The sequence below is a fragment of the Homalodisca vitripennis genome, chromosome 2 (genome assembly GCF_021130785.1).
Source record: "Homalodisca vitripennis isolate AUS2020 chromosome 2, UT_GWSS_2.1, whole genome shotgun sequence".
NCBI lineage: Eukaryota > Metazoa > Arthropoda > Insecta > Hemiptera > Cicadellidae > Homalodisca > Homalodisca vitripennis.
In genome coordinates this window covers 59,540,925-59,565,120 of record NC_060208.1, presented here as the reverse complement: position 1 = coordinate 59,565,120, position 24,196 = coordinate 59,540,925, and positions in this window count along the sequence as shown.

The following is a 24,196-nucleotide window of genomic DNA, read 5'->3' as shown; positions in this document are numbered from 1 at the left end:
CACAAAGATCGGGTAAAAGACATCGCGATAGTGTGTATACCGATATGACCCGACTTTCATAACCTAAGGTTAAGGTACCTTTTGAATACCCATGACCTAACAGCATAGTAAAAATCAATCTCCAGGCTGATCGAAGCCTCAATGTTACATCTATTCTGACTCGCCGAGTCGACTTCTCTGTTCCAGTGCATGGCAAATGACAGTCTGTCTTTCAATGGTTCTATAACCATCTTAGCCGAGCCAGTATGACAGATGGAATATTCTCTCTTCCTGACTTCAAATCCATATTTCAAAGGGTTGTGAAAAACGTTTCTTGAAATTGAAATCCTAAAAAACAATAACACTGCATGAAGGGTGTTGATGTCGGCTAACTACAGTTTTACATGCCTCATAGTTTAAAAAGAACATGTAGATGTTTAACAGAATCTGTACATTATTAGATTTTGGTTTCTAATATTACGTTATAAATAGCAGATTATAGCTTCAATGTTAAGACCCTTAAAGAGTAGAAAATAAAATAAATATAAATTTCATAAGCATATTTGAGTCAGTATGTGTGTGGTAAGGGATGAAATGAGTAAAGAAAATGCTACGTCTATGTGCAAAAAAATTATTTTAAAACCAAATTTAGGCAAAAATTAAATGGTATACTAAATAAACCTACATCTAAGGTCTGAAATCAATGACCATACGATATTTTTGCGTAATAGGTAATGCAGTTATTAACCATTTGTTCTGTGACAACAATCTGAGGTTAGATTATTCACAAAGCCATTCACAAGGCACAAGATGCAATGTTTGGAGCATTAAACCATCGAGAGGACAGTGGGTTTGTTTTCCACTGAAGAGACGTACGTTATTGACTAGGTATAAGGTATACCTATGACTTACTTTTGAAATGTTTTAGATTTGGACATGAGACCTTCTGTTTATGGGATAAAAATTGACATAAGTTTCGTTGATTCAAATTAGTGCCCGGTCCTTCCTTATATGTTTGCTAACCCATTAAACTGTCTTTGCCCTTCGATTTGGAGAGTTCCGTGTGAAACCGCGGGTAACTGCTAGTTCATCATATTAATAAGATATTGTTCAGTAAATACTTAGAATGTGGTAACAGATTTTAAATATATCATTATGTAGTTTTTTTTAAAGTTTAAAGTTTTTCACAAAGAAATAAAAAATAATTAGATTCTTTGGAAATAACGTATACCATAATTTAATATCAGAAACTAAGTTATTTCTCTTAAATATTACGCTCGCGTATAGGTACAAAAAGCACAACGTCTTAGTTTGTAGGCAATAAATTTTGCCAACTCCCTCCAGTCTGACCATTTGTCTCTATAATGTTTCCTTGCCCCATGACTAACAAGTTTGTGTTAACCTGCCCAACTTCGTTTTACTGCTACATTTTGATCATCACATATATATTTATATAAATTTGTTTTAATGACTACTTTAAATTTATTTTTATACGGTGTATCACGTCCTTTCTCTAAGATGATAATTATAATAACCCTTTAGATTAAAAAGAGCCTTAAGAGACATATAAACTCAACCCAAAGGTAAAGTATCTTTCAAAATTAACACAAGCAATATATTATTATTGGTAGTATTATTTATCTGTATGATTTTATTTAATGCCATTAAATATATTAAAGGAATACGTCACTCGAAGCGGTGAGTAACAGACCACTTGGAGAGTGCATTCAATTGTGTATAGTTATAAATACTTCAAGTCTATATTTACATTTATTAGTATGTTAAACGTCAAAATTTCATAAATCGTGAGATTCATGGATTTGACGTAATGACAATAGACTGAAAACGTAATATGGACAACGGTGTAATTGTGTACATAACGATATCGGTTTTATTCTGAAGCTATGGATAAAAATTGCTTGTACCATTTAGTTTAAAACCTAATAACTTTAATTAGTTACACATTTATTTTTTAAACTGCGTTTGTCATACCAAGATAAATACAGTTCAATATCACACTTTGGCCTTTTTAATCTTTTTCGTAAAGATGATCATGATCTATGTATCTTATTTAACCTAACCCGTATTGGTCTATGTTTTCTACTCTGTACTATAAGAGAGAAGCAGGTTTAAACAGACTGTAAATCTGCGTACAAGGCGGGATTAACACCTATTTACACCTGTGGCAAACTTTGAGATAACGCCCCGAATATTCTGAAGTGATTTAACCTGGATTAACCACTGACAGTTTGTTGACATTACATAGTACCACAAAAATGTAAACAATCAACAAGTTTAGCCAAATTACTTTGATAATACTACTTTATATTAATAAAAGATATAAAACACACAAGATTAAAAGTATTAATTAAGTTAATATTTATTTGGTTCATTACGTTTAGCATACGTATATCATTGAAAACTAGAGTGCATGCTGGGAACATGGCTACTGGATTTTTTAAGGATGCTTGGTTCCAAAACACTGTATTCTGAAATATTTAAAAATGGTTCCCCATTTCATAAATATTAAGTAATTTATGACACTATCTGATCTGTTTTCTCTGTAACGGAATTTATATGGCGGTCTTTGGCATATTTATATGTGTAAATATACAACCTGTAATGTGATTTAACATTTTTATTGTATAATTTTATATGTCTTTTTTGTTATTTTCATTATGATTGCGTATGTCATACGTTATTACTTTTGTTATACTTATTCTCCTGGTAAATTAAGTAGCACAGAGAAAATAATTATATAATGCCTAAGTTATAATGTGTGTCGTGCTCTACAGAACGTAAAGAAAGATTTTCACGAACTGATTGTATAAAGACAAATTTACTGCCCTTTAACCTTTTGAGCTTACATAGCACATACACAAATACAGTCCAACTATATCTATATATGATAGCCCATATGAAGGACAATATATATATATATATATATATATATATATATATATATATATATATATATATATATATATATGCTGCCTTCCCAAGATCAGCACAAGTCTTTAATCTAAAATCCAAGTTTCGTCTCTAAAAACTGTAATGTAATGTCACACTGACGGATACGGTTTTAAGAAGGACCTGTAGTGTCCTTAATAATTATTTGAATTAACTACGAATGGTGTATTTACTATCTTTTCGTATGATCATCACTACAAAATATTTCTGTTTACTGATTTAATAATTTAAAAGAGTTACACACATTATATGAAAAAATATTAAAGATTACAGCTTTTTTCTATTAATTCTAGGTTATCCAACTTTCTGCTTGTAAAGCTAGCATTAGGCTAAAACATTTAAATGAACAAACTATTTAAATGTGCAAGATGGTGGCTTTTTGCTTAATTATTTCCTGCTTCCTCTCCTTATTTCCTCTGAAGATTTTGCGCGTCTTGCCTGAGCATGTCCCTATTAGCAGCTCCTAAAGGTGAGGTTTTGCAGCTCTGAGATTATATTCTTATTATATTCATTACATTTTAACGGTTCTCCATTATTTTAAATTAAAATGTATTACTTATACATATGTTACATTTTATTTTATCTAGCTTTAAGTCAAGAAGTGCTTGTAAAAAAATATTATACATGTATTACAAACATAAAAATGGATCGATACTACCTATCCAATTTTTTGTTTAAGTCTGTTTTTAATGATGGAAGAATTGTGAAAGAACCACATTTTTCTAGCAAATATTCCAAAACATCCTTATACAATTCGTTATTACAATAATCACACGAAATTGTTTTTGTACCCAGTGACAGGAAAGAGCTTTTACTGATAGGAATATATTTAAAAATAAGGTATATAAACACTTTATAGAGTGAATGAAAAAATATGATTGTAAATTCTGGCTAATTTTCCCCAGAGTGCATATATCATGAAGTAAAAATGAATAATTAAGCATATTTCATTCAACTCCAGAATGGGGTAATAAATAATATAGAGAAAACTTAGTACGAGTCGTATTTTGACTATAAAGTTTTAACATCCTAGCCAGATTAATTTTTAACTTGTATATTTAAAACTTTACTAGAGAATAAAACAGGTAAACAAACGATCTGCGAATTACAAAACTATTGTTTTTGTTTCTTTACGATGAAAAACTGAAGTATAATTATTCCTTTGGAAGTGAACAGAGTATAAGTTATGCTTTATCGCTATAAGTTGCTTGCATATTGTATATTTATATATTTCTAGTTGATTGTAACTAAATACATTTGACATTCTAACAAACATATGTGGGTATAAGAACTTTTTTTTATTTCTAGGGTTTGAAAATGATAGAGTTTTAAAATATTTGGAAGTGTTGCGAATATCATGCTAACTTTTATAGTTTAACCCTCATTGCTGTAAAAATTAACCATATAAGCTAAAAACTCATATTTATGTTTCGATGTTTCGAAATGGTAGATCCCCTCTCAGTGAAATCTACATTTTTCGATAAAACAGCTGCAATATTTATTCCTAAACCATCCATTGGTTATTTATATGGTATATTATAATATATAATAATAATATATATGTTATATATATATATATATATATATATATATATATATATATATATATATATCGTATTTTTAATTCATATATGTCGTACCCGTAGGCCGTCGCTTTTTGTATGTAGAAAAAATAAAATCTAAATAATTATAGCACAGGAGATCCTAGTTTCGATTATACATTACACTAGTAGTTAAGAATAGAATTGCTTTAGAGATCCCTCCTAAGAGATAGGATCAACACGTCTTATTAATGTATGGCAAAGTTTTTTGAAATTTTCTAACAATCTGACGTGAAGTTTAAAGATCATATAAGATGGAAATTCCGTTCTTATTGATAAATAATGCATATTACTTTGTTACTTTGTACCGTTAGTTAGTTAGACTTTATATAATGTAACATTTCACAACCTAGTCAGCCAGAACAATTTAATATTATTTTTTTATCCAATGTTCCGGAACTAAATTATCGGCGGAGTAACTACCTAATTGGCACGCGTATGAATATTTTATTCTAACCCTTTGTAGCAGCCCAACTACGTGACCGATTTGACCTCGCGCGCCTTGTCCGTAAGTAAAATTTATCTTTCCGTATTATTAAATTAGCCCTTTGATGCCAAACATATAAAAATGAATGTAAAGTAAAGTAAAGTTGTAAATAGTACGTAACTTACCCTTGAAGATCTTTTATTTGCTTGATTGAAATAGAAACAAGTTGTGGCGTCGTCCTTCTAACGAGCACGTTGTCGTCATAAGTTTTTTGTCTCATTAAATGGCTAATACCGTCGCGAATTTGTTTTAGGCGAGCTCACGTATTATTTGTGTAGATGGCTACCACTTTCATAACTTGAACTCCTCTTCTAGTAATTACCGACTAGAAATAACCCTTCTTAGATTACAGCTTCAATGTCTCGTGCCAAGACGCCGACACCCGGGTTGTGAGTCTACACATTGCGAAGGGAAGTAAAATCTTAAAGTTTTATGAAGTAAAATATCGTAGGCATAATTCCATAGAATATTGGATATTTAAGGCCCACCTATGAGATATACATTTTTAGTTATTGTACTCCAATTGGCAGCAACGTGGCAAGGCATACATTTAATTTACCAACTAAAAGTGGTGCTTGTAAGTTTCATTAATTAAATTGAATTTATAAGTAAACTTTGCAATTCGAGTATTTATTACTACGACCTCAGAAGTCACCACCCCATGTGTTATCGTCATTCGGTACAACTTTTAATTATTATTTTGTTTGGATTTAGTTTGTGGGTTTAATCTCTCGTGGGTACTTGTGAAATGGCAATTAAGCGAGAAACATCCTTTTATAGGCGTCAGATTTGTCATTTTTATCTCCTATGAGAAACTCTTATAACAACGTGAAAATGCACTATACAGGTCATTTAATAGCCGTAGTTATTATTCATAATTGTTTACATTTTTATTCGGGGGCCAAGAGGTTAAATACATTATAACTCTCCGATTTCATTAAAGGCTTATACGTGGGTTTGTAACACTTGCACATCCTTTAAAGTAGAAAATATCGATTAAGCTACTGAACAGAGAGTCCTGTGTTGGATTATATCAACACGATAGTATATCAGGACACAATAGCTTAGAGGACAACAAGATAGCCTTTCATATAAAAATATTCCAGTAGACAGAGACAACAATTTTTACTATGCAAACTGTAATCCACATTTTTATTAGTTTACAAAATAGAGAAATGCTAGATGGCTTTGGTTAAATATTGAAGTCAAGTTAATAATTTCAGCATTTTTACCAAATAAATAACTAAACCTTAAGTTTAAGTAACAAGTAAATTTTAAATTGTATTAGTGTTAGGCTTCAATGACGCTCAGTCAAATTCCATGATTGGCATGGATACACACCATTGAACTCCATGTTCCTTGTATAAAAAAAGTGTACGTATAATTACATGTATATAAATCAGGACATACAGGCAGACAAAAATTAATGACGTGCCTGAGGGATAAGCCATCAACCTCATTTCTCAGTGAATAACTCTTTGCGAAGAAATTTAGTGAAACATATTTTAGATCACTTTACAGGAATCATACACCTTTTAGTTACAAAATCTAGGCAATTTTGTAATCAGACTCAAATAAAAACGCCTGAAAATAAAAATTTTGCAGCTTGCACACGTGATTAAATCTTTGATTGTATTAGTTGTGTAAATAATACAATCGACTATTTCACCTTTAGAAAGTGACAATTTATTAATGATTTATGACTCCAGGAAATTAAAGTTTTTTATTCTATAATGTTATAAAATGGCATATTTGTTAATAAAATTGCTCTTTAAGAAAATAATTGTTATAAAATTAATGTATTTTTTGCAAACATCCCTTAAAAAATCTTATCCTTATCTTGAAATGTTTTACTTTGAGCTAAATTGTAAGATAATCCTACAATCGGCGTCAAATACATACACTCATCAATAATTCATCAATGTGTTTTTTTATAATGTTCCTGCCTCTACATTTATGGATAGATAATTAATTAATTACTCGTTTACAATATTTATTCTCTCCTGACTGATTCCAATTAGGGTAATGTAATTTATTATTGTTGTATTATGTTATCAAATAAAACGATAATTACATTATTCTTTTACGTTTGTGATAAAATAAAGGTAAACTTTAAAGCATGTAGTCCAGGCCACGTAAAGCGCCCTTGTCGTCAAACGTTGAAGTTCATTCAATCCACTGTAATTTTTACGTCTAACAATGTTTGGAATGGTTTAGTTTTTTGAAACAAATTATTTTAACATTATATACATATATCTTCATTCAGAATGTAATTACAAGTGCAGAGTGAAGGAAGAAAGGAACTAATTGAGTGACTAGAGGGTAAGGTCGGCAAGGAGACAGCTGTTGGTTGGAGAAGAGCAAGTACCCTCCTGCTCATGAATCCTTTTGTAACTCAACACAGCTTCCATATGAGCTTTTTTACTATTTTAAAACGCAATTACAATAAACAATTTAAACATAATGGAAAAATTAAGTGAATTAAACAAATGTTAATCCCTCCGATTATCTCTCGCATAATTACTGTAAACATTTGAAATCCTTATTATCAGCCGTTTTTCATTGGGCCTGATTATAAAACGACTTCATGAAATTCTCATGAAGTAGACCATTTTTGTTTTGTTTTTACTTCAGGAAGAGTATCGTGAAGAATTGTGACTATAATATTAAAAAAAAAAAAAAATACTTAACCCAAAATCGTAAAGTTGTAACTCGTGTTTGGAAGACGGGTAGTATAAAACTAAACAAGGTAAGAATAAATGAAAGAATTTTATCTTATATTTCTTAATATAACTGAGAGTATATTAAATACTGATCGCGAGAGAAAAGAAGAGACCTGGATTCTGGCCTATCTGAAATTTGCAGGCGCTACTACTAGTATGTTGCCGCGCCTTGTTTCGTAATTCCATTATTGTTTCACTGTTCCATTGCTATGATAAACAATTCGCAGGGTTGGCTGTGGGGCGAAGCGCCTGAAATTACCGCGCGGCAACACACTAGTACACAGCTGTGCGCCTGCACGGGCCAGGTCTCTTCTTTTCTCTCGCCATCAGTATACGAGGAGAATTATGTTGCAGAAGTGAACGGTATAGAATGGTACAAAAACCCCAGACAACAGTATTTGTACTGGTAAACAGCTTCTAGATATAAAAAATAGGCTCTTTATGCAAGCATGGAACTACATAAAGTGTGTTTAAGGCTTATAATGTATTTTTTTGTAACTGCTAAAAGATTGAAACACTGATATTTTTGTAGTTTAGGAATATACTTCATTAATCAGGTTTTTTCTTATTATTCTAGTAATTTAGTATAATTATTTTCATCTACAGGATTTTAAATGTTCTTCTAATAATCCCCTAAAATGCCATTAGTAAATATATGAAAGCCTAAACAAGTAATTCTAACAAGTAAGTTAAGTGGTCTGTTTGAATAGTTAAAAATTAATATTTGTACCCACTTATGGCATTAGTTATTTTAAATAGGCTTTCCATTAAATAACTCTTACCTAATCTGAATTATACACAAACAATTTATGATGATATATTAAATTCATTCAAAGAGCCTTATTTCATGTTGTATAATTAATAAAAATACGTTGAATTGTTTTGACAAGCAATCAGAACCAAACTAAAGTGTTTTAAAATTTTTCTAAATTCTAAACACGGTATCCTACGTAGAGGTACCCCTCATATCCTACAAATCTCATATCGCTATAAGAACACTGACGTCTAGTTCGGAGCAATAAACCAATATTTCCAATCACTTGTCCGCTATGCAACCAACCATAGGTCGAAGTAACATGATGGATGTAGTCAGCTGTTGCGAGGCAACAGTACGGGATTCACTTAGACATTAAAAACAAATTCACTTTCATTTTTTAAGTAGCGATGTTTTGTAAACTTTATTGAAAAATAAAATACCTCTACATTCTAAACGGCATTTCTGTACTATATTCAATGGTTGTTGAACTTATTAGATTATATTCTTGTTGTATGTTAATCGAATATGCCAAAGTTTTGGTAAATTACAAAAATAACAAATTATGTTCAGAGTTACCCAGATTTTTTATACTTGTTGTGGATGCAATACTCTAAAATATAACCCAAAAGAAGATACTAATTTTGAAATTGAGTTTGAGCACAAAAAATAATCAAAACTAGGCAGCTGTGAACTAAGTGATGTTGATTTTTACTTTTATTACCAATAAAATAAATAATTGTATTTTTTTTAATAATTTTGTACACATCAAATATCGCCCTATTAACTAGCATGTCATAACACATTGGTACAAAAACTTTTACTTTGCAATGCTTAACTATAAAATATTCCCAAAAAAGCATATAGCTTGCCAATGCTGGCAAGAAATATACAGTATAAGGACGATATTTGTAAAAGCTTAATTTAGAAGACTGTAACAGAAAAAGTCCTTACATATCACTTACTAGCATTGCCAAAGATATGCAAGTACCATGGCATTCTTAGTACTGAGGCATCAAGAATCATCATTCAACAACGTTATCTCACTGTATCCTCTTGGTAGCATTGGTTTCACCAGCTTTTGAACGTCTTTGTCTTGCTCTAGCTCCTTGGTAGCATTGGTTACACCAGCTTTTGAACGTCTTTGTCTTGCTCTAGCTCATTGGTAGCATTGGTTACACCAGCTTTTGAACGTCATTTGTCTTGCTCTAGCTCCTTCGTAGCATTGGTTACACCAGCTTTTGAACGTCTTTGTCTCGCTCTAGCTCCTTCGTAGCATTGGTTACATAAGCTTTTGAACTGATTTGTCTTGCTCTAGCTCCTTGTTATCATTAGGCACTACCTATTTATTCTTCTAATATTTCATAACAAAGCTAATTTTTATAAGTTTCACATAAATTAGTCATTAGGAATTAAATGCTTGTGAGGCTATACATTATTAATAAGAAGAAGATAATGCTGTCATCCAGTTGGTTTTTATAAACATATGGACAAATTTTATTTACAGAGTTTAATAAAAATAGAGAACATAATAAAATATTGTTGAAAAGATAAAGAAAAATAATCTTCATTGTTGTAACAATTCTTGTAGTCTTCTAACAATTGTGTGTACTCTTATTAATTGTTGCTTTATTTAGGCTGTAATGAAGTTTTAACAAAATGATGTATCGTATTGCAGTGCTTATATTTTAATACAGTACAAACAAAGGAACTAATATGGAAAGGGGAGATATACCTAGAGAGAAAAGTGTTAAATAAAGAATGATGCCACTCACTGAAGTCGTCTTTACCTACTACATGCAACAGGGTATGGCTCAGAGATGTCTCAACCTCCCAAAGGACTGTCACAGAGTCGACACACTGTCTGTACACACATTTACAAATGAGAGTAGAGTACATTATATTTTACACTTAGATTCTTCAGGCATCAAAAGGTAGGAATATCCAATTACACGTGAATGCACACCGTCCTAGGCCGCAACAGATTAACGTATCTATACAGCCAGTGCAAGCAGCCTATTGAGTATTATATATAAAACACAAATGTATTCTGACAATGATATTATATTCCATACCACGAAGAAACAGAGTTGTAAATATCGCACAAAATGTTTAGCCAATTATTACATAAATTAAATTTAAAACGAGGTTCCTTATTTGCACTAGGACTCATGTTTATGTACTAAAAAACAGATTTGTTATACAATTAAACTGAGATACTATGATAATTCGAAGAGAACATTTCAGAAAACGCCCTCTTTAGAAGGGTCAAAACAAATTGTACTACTATCAAGAGAAGTACATGTATTTCCTTTGTATATTTACAATTTACGAGTAAATGCAAACTGATATTGTACAAGTAATTATTACTAAAATTGCCTTTATAATTTTGTGAGTACCTTGAATTACAGTCAAAAATGGCGAGATTCAACTTTGGCAGAGACACCCGTCAATTTCCTATACCGAACTATTCGAACTGCTAGTAAGAATGTAAAGTTTAAAGCTAAAAACGAAGGGAACTGTTATAAATAATTACGCATGTTTACATAATTAAGTAACAAAACTTTTACTGGCTGTCTAAAGATTGTAAAAAATTACTAACATTAAAATTGTTTATCAATACGAAATCATCAGTTAAAACACACTCAAAGCAATATTGAGTTAGTCCTTCCCTCATGTTTATCTTGGATAAACCAGAGGTGTGCAGTGTAACAGTCTAAGGAATGTTTATGTCTTAATCTAATCCGACACTAAATTACAGTAGTAAACCACATCTTGTGGGCAGTTTGGCTTGCAGTACCTGAATCTAAATCTTCACATAAACTGTATCACTGTTACTCTCCTCTAAAGCAAGACATTTACTTAAATTAATGTTCAGTTAACAATACCTTAGCTAATTTATGGACTAGTCGATGTTTGTTTCCTACAATAATACAATTTTAGACATCGCGATAGATTAGGTGTTAGTACAGTAATCTTATGGTAACATTAATTAGTTAATATTCCCAACAGTACATCGCTATCCACTCCAGGGCCGTTGGTGTCCCGCCGTGCCGCCTCCTGGGTGTCGTCGTCGTCGTCACCTCCGTCTCGTCCCGTCACCGCTCTCGGTCCGTCTGCCCTGCTGTCCACCGTCCACTCAGTCTACTCCCCACTCCATACCATCGCTTCTTGGAGGGAGAATTCCCTCAAATGTTCAGACGAAGGGATATTTGTGGGGTCCCTTCGCCACAATACGTTCTCCTTATGTTGTAAGGACTGATTTATATAATTCTGAAAATTGCATGTTCAAATTAGTCGATACCCTGAGCATAATAATTTTTATACAAAAATGTAACTTAATTTCAGTGTTTGAGTTTGTCTGTTTCAATCTAATGTATATTCTTCTGAAAATGCCATACTTTTATAATGAAGATAGATATATACTGGAAACCAAACTGACTGTCAGAGAAAGAAATACAGTCACAACCAAACAGAACCTCTTCGTATCCGTTCCCCAGAATTCCAATGGCAATGATTATAAACATTAAAAAATCACATTTAACCCTCAGCGTCAGCTATGCCGGCTTCGAAGTACACTGGTTTTTGTTATTATTACATTTTTGGACCTCCTCGGGATTCGAACCCGTGATCTCTTGGTTAGAGAGCCGAGACTATAACCACTAGTCTATGGAGGAGGACATAAACATTTTTATTTTATAATGTTTTAATCAAAGTAAACTTAAACCTTTCAATAGGTAAAAATATTACAACCGAATTTCATCACTGTAGTGTTATAATAAGCTGATTACAACTAAAATAAAAACAGCTGATTGTGGTAACTCACAAACGATGACTCATACGATGACAGCGGATACTGAATATTATTTATCACTGGGCGTTTTTAAAGCGCAATTTCTACTTTATTTATCAATCTAGTTTCTTGATCGTGATATGGTGGGATTTTTTATTAAATTGTCTAACTAACATATAATACCTGTGACTTTAAAAAAAATTCAGTTTTTAAGATATTTGCGTTTAAAGTTTTTAGATTGCCTCCATTTTGAAAATAAAGCTTTTAAAAATTATAAGCAAAGGTCTTTGATCTTTTAACGACGTTATAAATGCCAAAACTAAATGAACTAATAAATGTGCGTTTCTGGTTTGTTACGTCCCAGCTTTTTTCAAACACGTTTTGGTTTAGATTGATAATGAAAAATAACTAATCCAAGAATCCAAGGGAGCTTGGGAGCTGCAATACCAAACTTATAGTTGTAGGTACTATTTTGGTTCGAATAAGTTAAAAGAAATTAACCTAATTCTATCAAATGGTGAAGATTTTTATGGTCTCTTTGCCAAAGTAATTTTCTACTCCATTTTGTGGCACTAGAAAGTACCATAAATAAATACGCCACTATATATAAATATATATATATATATATATATATATATATATATATATATATATATATATATAGTGAGTTAAAAGTATGGAAACGCTCTGTTTAGTATTTGATAGTTAAAGTTTGAGGGATGGAGCTTGGGACACCTTTCTAGGAAGTGATCTTTTTAGTCACTTTTACAACTTCGTCAATTTCCTAAAAATGAGATTTGTGGGGGGGGGAGAGACTCAAAACTTTTGAAATTTAAAGACCCATTAAGTGACCCCTAATTTGAATCGCCTTGATAAAAGTAGAAGATCAGTGGACACTAGATCTTTATATCTCAACCCAGTACAAAATGGCAGCTCATTGAAATTAATTAAAAATTAAATGAGACAAAACATAATACTAATATTCACATTCATAAAGTGAATAACTTCAATAGACAACGAATGCCCTTACAAACCCAAACTTGTTTTTCAGTTACCTGCTGCAGGCAGGCCTCCCTCATCTTATCTTGAGGAAGTCCAGTATCATGCTCAATCTGGTTGGAATTAGCAAAGTTAAGACGTGTTTTTGTGATAATTTACGTTGAAATGAAGAGTTTCGGTGAACAAGAGCGTATTATGACCCTGATGATACGAGGTTACAGAGACCGGGTGTGATCCTTAGATGAAGTCAGGAATTTATTCAATGACACTTATCCCAATCGAAACAGTGTATTTAAATCAGGACTTAAAAAATCCAAAGTTTCCAGGACAGGAACCGTTAAAGACCACCCAACACCTGGACGATCAAAGCGGCCAAGCATTGTCAATTGACGTTTTACAGTCTATTGTAGAAGATCCTCATGCCTCAAAAAGAAATGTTTCTGAAATATTAGGTATATCTTAAACATAAGGCTCATCCAGCTATCCAAGTAGCAACCAACAACCGTAATGAACTGGATGGAGCACCTCCACACTATAGCCTGCATGTACACTAGTATTTATACAACATTTCTCCAAATCACTAGATCGCCAGAAGAGAAAGTATCGAGAAGCCACTAAGATCGTCAGATCTATCTCCACTAGACTTTGTGTGTGGGTTCACATAAAAAAAGTAACAACTCAAGTTTTAGCCGTTTTATTGTTTGAAGTTATTTTAATTGCTAGTCCTACTGTAAATGAGCAATTTAATGAGTCTAGACCTATATAAATTGTGCTATTGAAATATCATATTCCTTATGAATAAATATTTATCTTATAACGTTTTCCTTATAAACCAAAGAAAAACTTATAACGTATACGTATCTAAAATATCAACACCATATCATAGTATTTATGTAAAGCACGAACATCCTTGCATTGTTGTTACTACTGTACTTGCACAGGGGAAGTTTGGTCTCCCTGAAATGATTACGAAAGACTAAGGCTAAATCAAACAAAGTCACTTTGTGTGAACATAAAGTTTCATTCCCAGAATATCTGGGGTAAGAGAAATGAAGATATACCGGAGGCTGGGACACATTACACTAGGGTAAAGACGGTAAATGCTATTAATGTTTCTTAATGATATTCATACTTTCACACAAATTACAGCTTTCGGAAGGAAACGTTATATCTTTAGTATAACATGTTTAATTACATTGTTGTACTTTTAATATGAATTTTTATTTCGTATTATATATATATATATATATATATATATATATATATATATATATATATATATATATATATATATATATTTCTCGTAGATAAAATACATCTCTAGTACTTCATGAGTAGATGCAAAAGTATTCTTAGTTGTGGATGTTAGGCGATAGTGTTGTGGAGACATAATATTTAACTTTGAATATTTATTACTTGGCAGAAAATATAATTTCTAATTTAAATTAGTAAGCTTAGAAATAACGTTCAAGATACCTATCTATTTACATCTTATGTTACGATACGAGGCACAGGGCTCAAATTAAATCATTAGATCTGACAATAACAGCTGTTTTTGATAATTAATTATTTTGTCCAACGTCTCCGTGGTGTTTCGTTACCTCATAACAACGAACTGAAAAATCACGTGGCGCACAATTACTATGTTTTACGTGACGACCCCTTACTTTTTCATTGTTTTGAAACAATTAAACAACATCTTGACAATATGATCGTGATGAAACATTGGCTGAGAGTTAGTAAAGCCTAACACTCGAGGGTTTCGAAAAGCGTCTGTCAATCTGGCTTACAAGATATGACATGAAGCTGTATTTCCATTCAATCAATGTCGAGTTCGATGATGGTGCATGTTACTCCATGGGATTTGGCTCTGTATTAGTGAATATTCTAACATCGGTCTTGTGGTAGCAATGATCTCATGTAGAAAAATTCAGAATGAGTATGACAAATTTATGAGATTTTAGCACGTAACATATTAACATTTGCCTAATTAAATTTAAAATAAACTTAACATTTTGCATGCAACCTTAAAATAGCCCGTTACGTGATAATTTTGACTATGTATCAGTCTATGAGAAGATATTACGTCATATACTAATATGTATTACCACTTTACACGTGAGGGGGGGGGTTAGGGGGGTGAGGGTTTTGCGCTGTATAGCAGTAAATGGAGGAAACAGCGATTAAATATGTATTAAAACTACTATCTAACCTATGTTATGCTGATTACACGTAATTTAAAATAAATAATACTTTCATTTATTGAATAAAAATGAGTTGATTACTAAAAGATTAAAATGGATTAAAAATTAGAACAAAATGTTTAGTATGGTAGCGCTATGTATACTTTAAAGAATAGAGCTAGCTTTACGGAACTAAGTTTCTGCTATACAATGCCCATATGAATGTAAGATTTATTTTCTGACCTTTTACAGATAAAAATATATCAAAACTTCTATTTCTGTAGCAAATTATCACCTTATTGGGATATGTCATCTGTCGCCGTCTATACAAAATTATCAAAAACATCAACCTGCCTCCTTTTGCGAACGGCAGCAACGGATATAATGTTCACTTTTATCATACTTATTTATGATAACTGACTTTTTCTTTGCACCATTCCACTTGGCTCAGCTATAACTTAAACGGCTTTCTAGTAATACACAATTATCATGTTTTCATACGTCTAATAACAATAAAAGATTGTTCCAAACACAGTCACTGTAAAATACTCGTCAGTGTGTATAAGCTATAAGGTGTCTTGGTATAACTATGGCCTTCCCTTTTACATTTTACTATATAATATTGGAATTAAACTATTAAAAACTATAGCCTACAAGCTAAGAGTAGGCCTACCACATGCAGCTAAGATTTACATTACTTCCTTCTATAGATGTCCTGCGAAAAGTTATATATATATATATATATATATATATATATATATATATATATATATAGATAGATATGTAATAATTCAATATATATATATATATATATTCAATTATTTTGTATTTTGCCGTATCTGTCACATATGCGTTTACATAACCAAACTAACATATGATCGGAAGACCACATACCTGTCAAATGACTTTTATTTACATTAAATTTGTATAAGTGGCAATAGCCGAATTTAATTTCAATAAACATTGAACCACAAATGGACTCATTTTCCAGTAGCTTAATACATTAGGCATAGTTACAATGAACTAAGAAGCTTGTATGAATCATTACTCAGATGATAAATTCTTCTTCAATTAACTTAATTTATTCATTATTACTTCTTTTTATATTAATCTCTTTAACATTCATGAGCTTTCTTCCAAACATCTGTTAAATAAATTGTAAATTAAAATAACTACATGTTGGTTAAGAAATTTGGTTTATTGCCGTGAATATAAATAAATCTTTTTTTAAATATTTGTATTTTATTATCTGTTGTATTCTCAGACAGAAAAATAACATATAATCTAGAAATTATGATTTATTTTCAAATCTAAATGGTTTAAACTATTATCTTACTACTTTTAGTATTTAGTGAATGTAATAAATTACAAACTCAACACATATCTCTGACTAAAACAAATCCAATGATTGGCTTAACGTCAGCGAAGCCTGATACTTAGGGGACTGGTAAAATTTATCTTCTGCCTGTCTTCTTGCCAAGAAGACTGTCTATCAGTCCCGAAAAATCTAGAGAATGAATTGAGTTATATACCTTTATTTATATAAAAAGACTAAAAATATTTATTTTAATTTATTATTATTATATTTTTTATTGTAATTAATATGTTTTCAAATTTTCATTGTTCATTTTGAAATTTATAAAATAGTTTTAAAATGAGGGTTTTCGATATTATATAAAAAATAAAAATTAATAAAAAACTTCCCCTTAAGAAGTATCGCACAACAGGCTTCGCTAAGTTTGGATGCAAAATATTAAACCTGTATCTTCTGTCAATCTTGAGATTTTCTGCGATCAGGTTGACAGACATATATCATACATGAAAGAAATGCATCCCCTCGGCAGATAAAAAGAAATTTTGTCTGCCTACTAAGTGGTACCAACGGCACTCAGTCAAATTCCATGTTCCATCATAGAATTCATTCTTGCCGACGTAGCAATGGAGTTACATGCAACATTTAATGTTAGTAGGCCTAATTGATTTTTAAACATCGTTACATAATACATCCACATTTTATTCTTTGAGTTAGGCTTTATGACTGAGGCTTAGGTGTTTGTATAATAATACTCCCGGCACGATCAGGAAGAATACGACTATGCGAGAGTGCGCTAAAGTCAAATCTTGTAACCGACTTAAAGTTAAAACGTTGATTTTCCGCTGTATTATTTTTCTTTTACTCAGTGAATACAAATTTTACATATTTAAATATCATATTATTGTACTAAGTTTGCTTATTTTAATTATAATATTGTATATTTATACTTATTTTCCCGTTGACATCAAGGCTACCCATAAAACCAATATAAAAACATTCGATAACACTCCCATAGAGTGACATTTACCATCATCTAACTCAGTGTTGGTCATGTAGAAATGAAGTTCTTAAGTGGTAGGCCTCGCCAAAGTTCAGGCAATGATAAGAATACATTCAAAGCATAAAAGTACAACACGGTGTTAAATGCTATAATAAATCGGTGACAAATACGAAAATACTACGTTTGAATGTTATTTTAGGCAAAATAGCAATGGTATATTTTTATCAAGGTTTGTAATAATTGAGAAGGATATACGTAACTTGATATATTCATTGTATATTTTTCAAACACCCATACAAACTTATTTTAGATCAGCACGGTGATTGTTACCATGTTCTATTGTTTATTAAAATCTGTCATAACTAGTTGTTGAGTATTTTATTATTCATCAATAATAATTATTAGATTCAACTTCTTATAAACCTAACAGTTTTAGACATGGATTAAAAAATAAATATACATATTGAATTGATGGAGTGCATGTATGTAAGTGCCGTACATTAGTCACCGTTGTCTCCGATTGAGTTTCCGAACGGATCCTGTCCAATGACAAGTAATTAGACATAAATCTTTACAATCAATTGACAATGCATCTCTATAACGGTAATTCCAATATCCTATGCGAGAAGTCCTGCGCAAATGAATATGCAAGAACACACGCAAACGTTTATTCCGACAAGGATGACTAAAATGTAATTTAAAATTATGTAACATATCTGGGCTCTCTTTTTTCTGTGTCAATATACACACAACATACATACAGGGTGTCAATTAAGTCCTGATACGCCTGTACATATTCCAAACGGATTGAGATATCGATGTACAACCTTCACCATACTTATTAAAATATATTTTTTGGAGTTTTTGGAATGATAAAAATATTTCTACACCCTTTTCAAAAGGGGGGGGGGTATGGAAGGTTACTTTAAATTTTCAAATTGCAAGTCCTATCTTGTGACATGTCATTTTAAAAGTCTATTTAATAAAAATATAATGCTGCTACGACAACAAATCTACACCGTTTCTAGTAAAAATGATGGACAATAACACAAAAATAATAATATGTAGGGATAATGCCAATGTCTTGCGCATTTAATCACAATGTATGTGTGATATTTGATAGTAAGACTCTGAAGTTTCCATCTCATCCCTTTACGTAGCACTAATGTTCCTGGTGCATAGTTTTGGTTCTTTGGTTCGTGCATGGTTTGGTTTTGGTGTCTTTTTCTTGGTGGCATTACAATGTAATGGGATATTTGCCCATAATTTTTGCTAAGATCGTCATAGCGATGTTTTGTTCATGTCATTGTATAAATAAAAATTGTATGGATGCCAATAGCCGAATTTAATTTCAATTAACATTAATTAACAAAAAGTGCTTGCTCCGCCGGGATCTCTCACTTACCGGATGAGTGCGCTACCACTACACCACAGATCCCTTACTTTTTACGATTAAATTATTTTATATTTGTTTGGTTCTGTCACATATTTGTTTAAATTAACAAAGTAACATATGCCTGGGCGAGATATATATGTATATATATAATATTTCTACACCCTTTTCAATATGGAAGGTTACTTTAAATTTTCAAATTGCAACTCCTATATATATATATATATGTATAATTTAATTCATTGGTGACTTATGAATTTATTTATTACGTAAATGTATTATGAGTATTCACTTCCTTGTGTAACTCTCTGTACAATATTCATTTATTGTTATTGATTATTAAACTTATTTTCGTACTTTTCGCGTTTAAAACAGGTTTTAGTACAAGAAATAGATTTTATTTTTAAAGGTATATATCGTAATACAGGTGATTGTATGAGTAAATCATTCAAGAAACCATTAAAATACAAAATACTTTTTATTCGCACCGCACTGAAATTTATGCTGCATTTATTGCAGTTGATAAATCCTAATAGTCTAACATTTATTCTAACCTAAATAATTGAAACATACTGGAGAAAAATACCTAAAAAATTGATACGCAATAAATGAAATTGTATTATTTATAGGACATAGGACAGTGGTTTTAAATTAACTTAGTTAGTGTAAATGTAACAAACTGTATACGTTTAATGTATCACAAACGGTGTAGAATAACGTTTATTTAGCATTAATTATTACAATTATGCGTAACTTAAAGTTCAGTGTGCAGCTTTTTGTACCTCATATATCGGTACAAAGTGTTCCTATATAATTTAATTTATTGTTATTAGTTGATAGTGTAGATAATGATTATAAATTATATACAACATTCTGGTACGTAACGAGCTGTGGATATAAAATATGAATTAATCAAAATTTACGACAACATATAGGCTTAAAAATATTATTATTATTATAATAACTCCTAATTTTCCAAAATGGTTAGATGGGCTACTTTGAAACTCGTCATGTAATTGTATGCAAAAGGGAACACGTATTCTGTATTAATACAACACTTTATTGCAGATCTAGACTGCTGGCAGCATATCTAATTAAACTAGTGTCATTAATTCCCTGTTTGCTTATAGTTCTGGATGAAACAATAAGAGAAACTACAACTTCAAGAAATAAAAGAAATTCAATATTTAATTAAAATTTTAAGACAATACTTACATGTTTCTGCGATAAAACGAATGATGATAAAACCGTCTATATGTAGACCAAGTTTAATGGAAAAATAGATTTTTGTGTTCAAACTCATATTGTTATAATTAAAGTTCACCAATACTAACAAAAAGCTCCCAGATAACATTTCAATTTAACTTATGAACTATTCACGATTGTTAGTTTATCTCTTTTGCTACCCCACATCTCATAATGATAAAGTTATATACAATAAAATATTGTTTTACTAAACTGTAGATTATCATTCATTATTTTTGTGACAATCATTCACTATGTACGTAGCAAATATTTGAGGGTAATGGATCCCATCTCAATGTTCTATTGTATTACATATGTCACGTCGTGTATTGTACTCGTCCATTAGTCTATAGGTTTATTATTCTGTAACGCGAACCTTATCCTCCATGAATGAAAAATAGAGCTTTAAAACGTTTGTGTTAATATATCTTATTTTACAGCTCAAAAAGTACATTTGCAATTCAACCTTGGTAAAAGAAATATGACGCGCTAAACCTGCAAAGTTAAAATATTCTCTGTAGCTTTTAAATCAGGATGTGTACATATTTGTGGTGGTAGTAAACGTGCACATCCCACCACGGTTTATATTAAATATTCAAACAAACATACACTTACAATTAATTATACCTCAATATAGCTAATACACTTAGTGTACTAGATAACTGAAGAAGAAGAAAAATATTGCTTACAAAACTGAAAGTAACAGAAGAAACGTTATTAATGTTTGTAAGTATAATACTTTTATGAAATATATTACTATATAACACTGTATTTTTCGGTTAATTGGAACTAGTTAAACTGTTCCACATTACCTTTAAGTGATGAAATAAAACTGAAAGTTTGAAATTTTTAATGTATTTTACATTTATTTCATGGAAGTAAATATTGGTAAACAGTAAAAATAACTTCCTGCAAGCTTTTTATAATAATCAAATACAATAAATTGAAACACAAGCACGGAATTATGGTAATTCCAGCTTTATACAGGAAGTAGTTTAATTGTTTTATAAGAGACATTAATAACCTTTCTTAAATATATTTGCAAATGGTAAACCCTACGATGATTGAGAGTATGATTTAATATTTTTATTCGCGTTGTTTGTACATGAGCAATATATTTGAGGAAGAGGTTTTAGTTATATTGCGAAAGTATTAATTTAAATACATTTTATTTTAATTAAAATTTTTCCTGCAGGATTTGGTTGATACTTTTGCAAATATTTAGTAAAATGGTGTATCGGGAAGTTTTTATTAGTCAAAACTTTGCCCAACTTGACCTTTCAACTCCTCTTATGAGAAATTCATTTAACAGTTCGTGCTATGATAGCAAGTGTACTTTTAATAACATTTTTTAAATATAAATTTATCTACACCACTTTTAAAACTGTAATTTAAAACTGACTTCATAGTATTTTGATTTAATTTTGAAATAAGTATATCGAGCAACCTCTGGATGCTGCAGTTACCAGAAATAAATCCGCACACTGCGAAGTATTATTATATTCTACAGAACACCTTACTATCAACATTTTTTTCATTCTGTGGTAAATAAATTATTTTTGACTGAGGCAATAAAGTCGCAGTGTAAATAAGCTGACTGGCGCAGTTTAATGTAGAGAGATTAGTAAAATGCACATAATCTGTTAACATAATGTATGACTAGTTTAACTGCACTTATTTCCAGATTAAATACCAACTAATTATATACGCCAGGAAAGATAGACTGGAAACATTTTCTCGAATTAATTTAAAATATATTTATTAATTAAACTCTAAGATTGAATCGGTGTTCATGAAAGAATTCTTTGTACTAGTTATCAATATTCAGATTTTATTCTCAAATTCATACACAACCATTTGTCTAGGAAATTTTTGTAAGAAAAGGTTTTTTGTTTTTAATAAAATAAATTGAATAAAATTTAACATATTTTTTTCAAAATTAACTTCCTTGTAAAAGTTAAATAACATAATAATAATTCAAAATAAATATACTTTTATTTCCTATAAATTAATAATACTAAATAAAACTGAAAATAAATTGCTGAAAATTCCTCGTACCATGTATGTCACATTCTGTTACAGTTTGTTACAGATTCATTACAGATTCAAGGTTAAAACTGTAATCAAAGTGTATTTCATTTAAAATATTTATTAATAACTTGATATCTTGACGTATTAAATCTATTCTGACTGCTGTATATCAAATTTCTATTGCAAGCAGCCTTTAACTAGTATTAAAATTGTAATCTATACTTGAAAAATTCTTGCAACCACATGTACTTTCTTGTAATGTTGCGTTAATTATTTATTGATCTACAAATATTCTTAATTAACCTTTCTATCAAAATAATACAAAAATCCCTGTATAGGAGATTTAACATTAGTTGACAACAAATTTACCTTTGAAAATCGTAATTGCTACTTATGCAAAATCCCGCGCAGATTTGTAGAAGAATAAGAACAAAAATCACACCCAATTAACTCCGCTAAACACTCAAAAAGACGCCGAGATGCGCGTTTCTGAGGTTTTTATACCAACCCCTTCCTTAAACAAAGCTATCTCATCACTAACGCCCTTGATTTCTCTCCTAGTATCGAATAAAAAATAATAAACAATAAATAGATAAATTAATTTTCAATCGAACAACCCCTATCTTATCTAGTTATCAAATGTCACTTGAGAAATTACGTTATTCATTTTACCTATTCTTGACAAAAATTTATTAATTAAAATTGAATTTGCCTATGTAGCCAATTTTAAACATGGGATAGTAGTAATAATAATAACTATAATAATAATAACAATAATAACTGTAATAATAATAATTTTCATCCGCAGAAATTTACAGAGGAAGCTGTGTCAAACACACAACTTAACTGGAACATGCTAAGATTTGTAACAACCTAATCCGCTTTCCAAGAGTCACGTGAGTGTGTGGTCGAATAAATAAAAGATAAGGTAGCTTAAAGTCTGCTCATCCGAAAGGAATACATTAATACGTTATTGTTTCCGATCCCGTATTCAGTGAGATTTACTGTTGGCTCAATTTAAATGTTACACAATTCATTCATTAATTTACATGGGTGAAATTTGGTGTTTGCAGTTTTATTTGATTAATGAACTAAGTTTTTTTTAAACTGCCTATACTTTGATCAGTACCGGACACCGAGATAAGCTAAATGCGCGTACCTGTTAAGAATTGACCAGATTAAATAATTTGTAGTTATGAGACATTTGACCGCTTGATTATGATACAAATCATGTAACGCAGGAGTAATTCTCAATAATATTATTATTTTTTATTTTAAAAACGAAAGTTATAAATCTAGTTTACATAGTTTTAGTTAGATTATTATTTTAAATTTGATAAATTATTGGTTAATCTAGACTTAGTCCGTTTGGGGTTACCTTCATAATATTAAACGTAAAGAGGAGAGTGATGCAAACTGTATTTTACATTTACATTACACAACATACATTTTTTAATTTTTGGGTGGTTGTTCGGTGAGTGTAGATCTGTGATTCTGTAGTTCAACTTGTAATAATAAGTGTAAGCTTTAGAGTTAGTGGAGATTACATATAACATGGTGGTTGTGATTCTGAATTACACGTGTCATTACGTTCTGGTAGAGTTCGTTTATTTTAACCTAGATTGTAGTTATGTGTTAGGTTAGTTTTTCACCAAAGGAAGAAGAGATCAGATTGCAGAGCTCGAAACGTAGTGTTACTGATATTTTATACCACTAAACGATG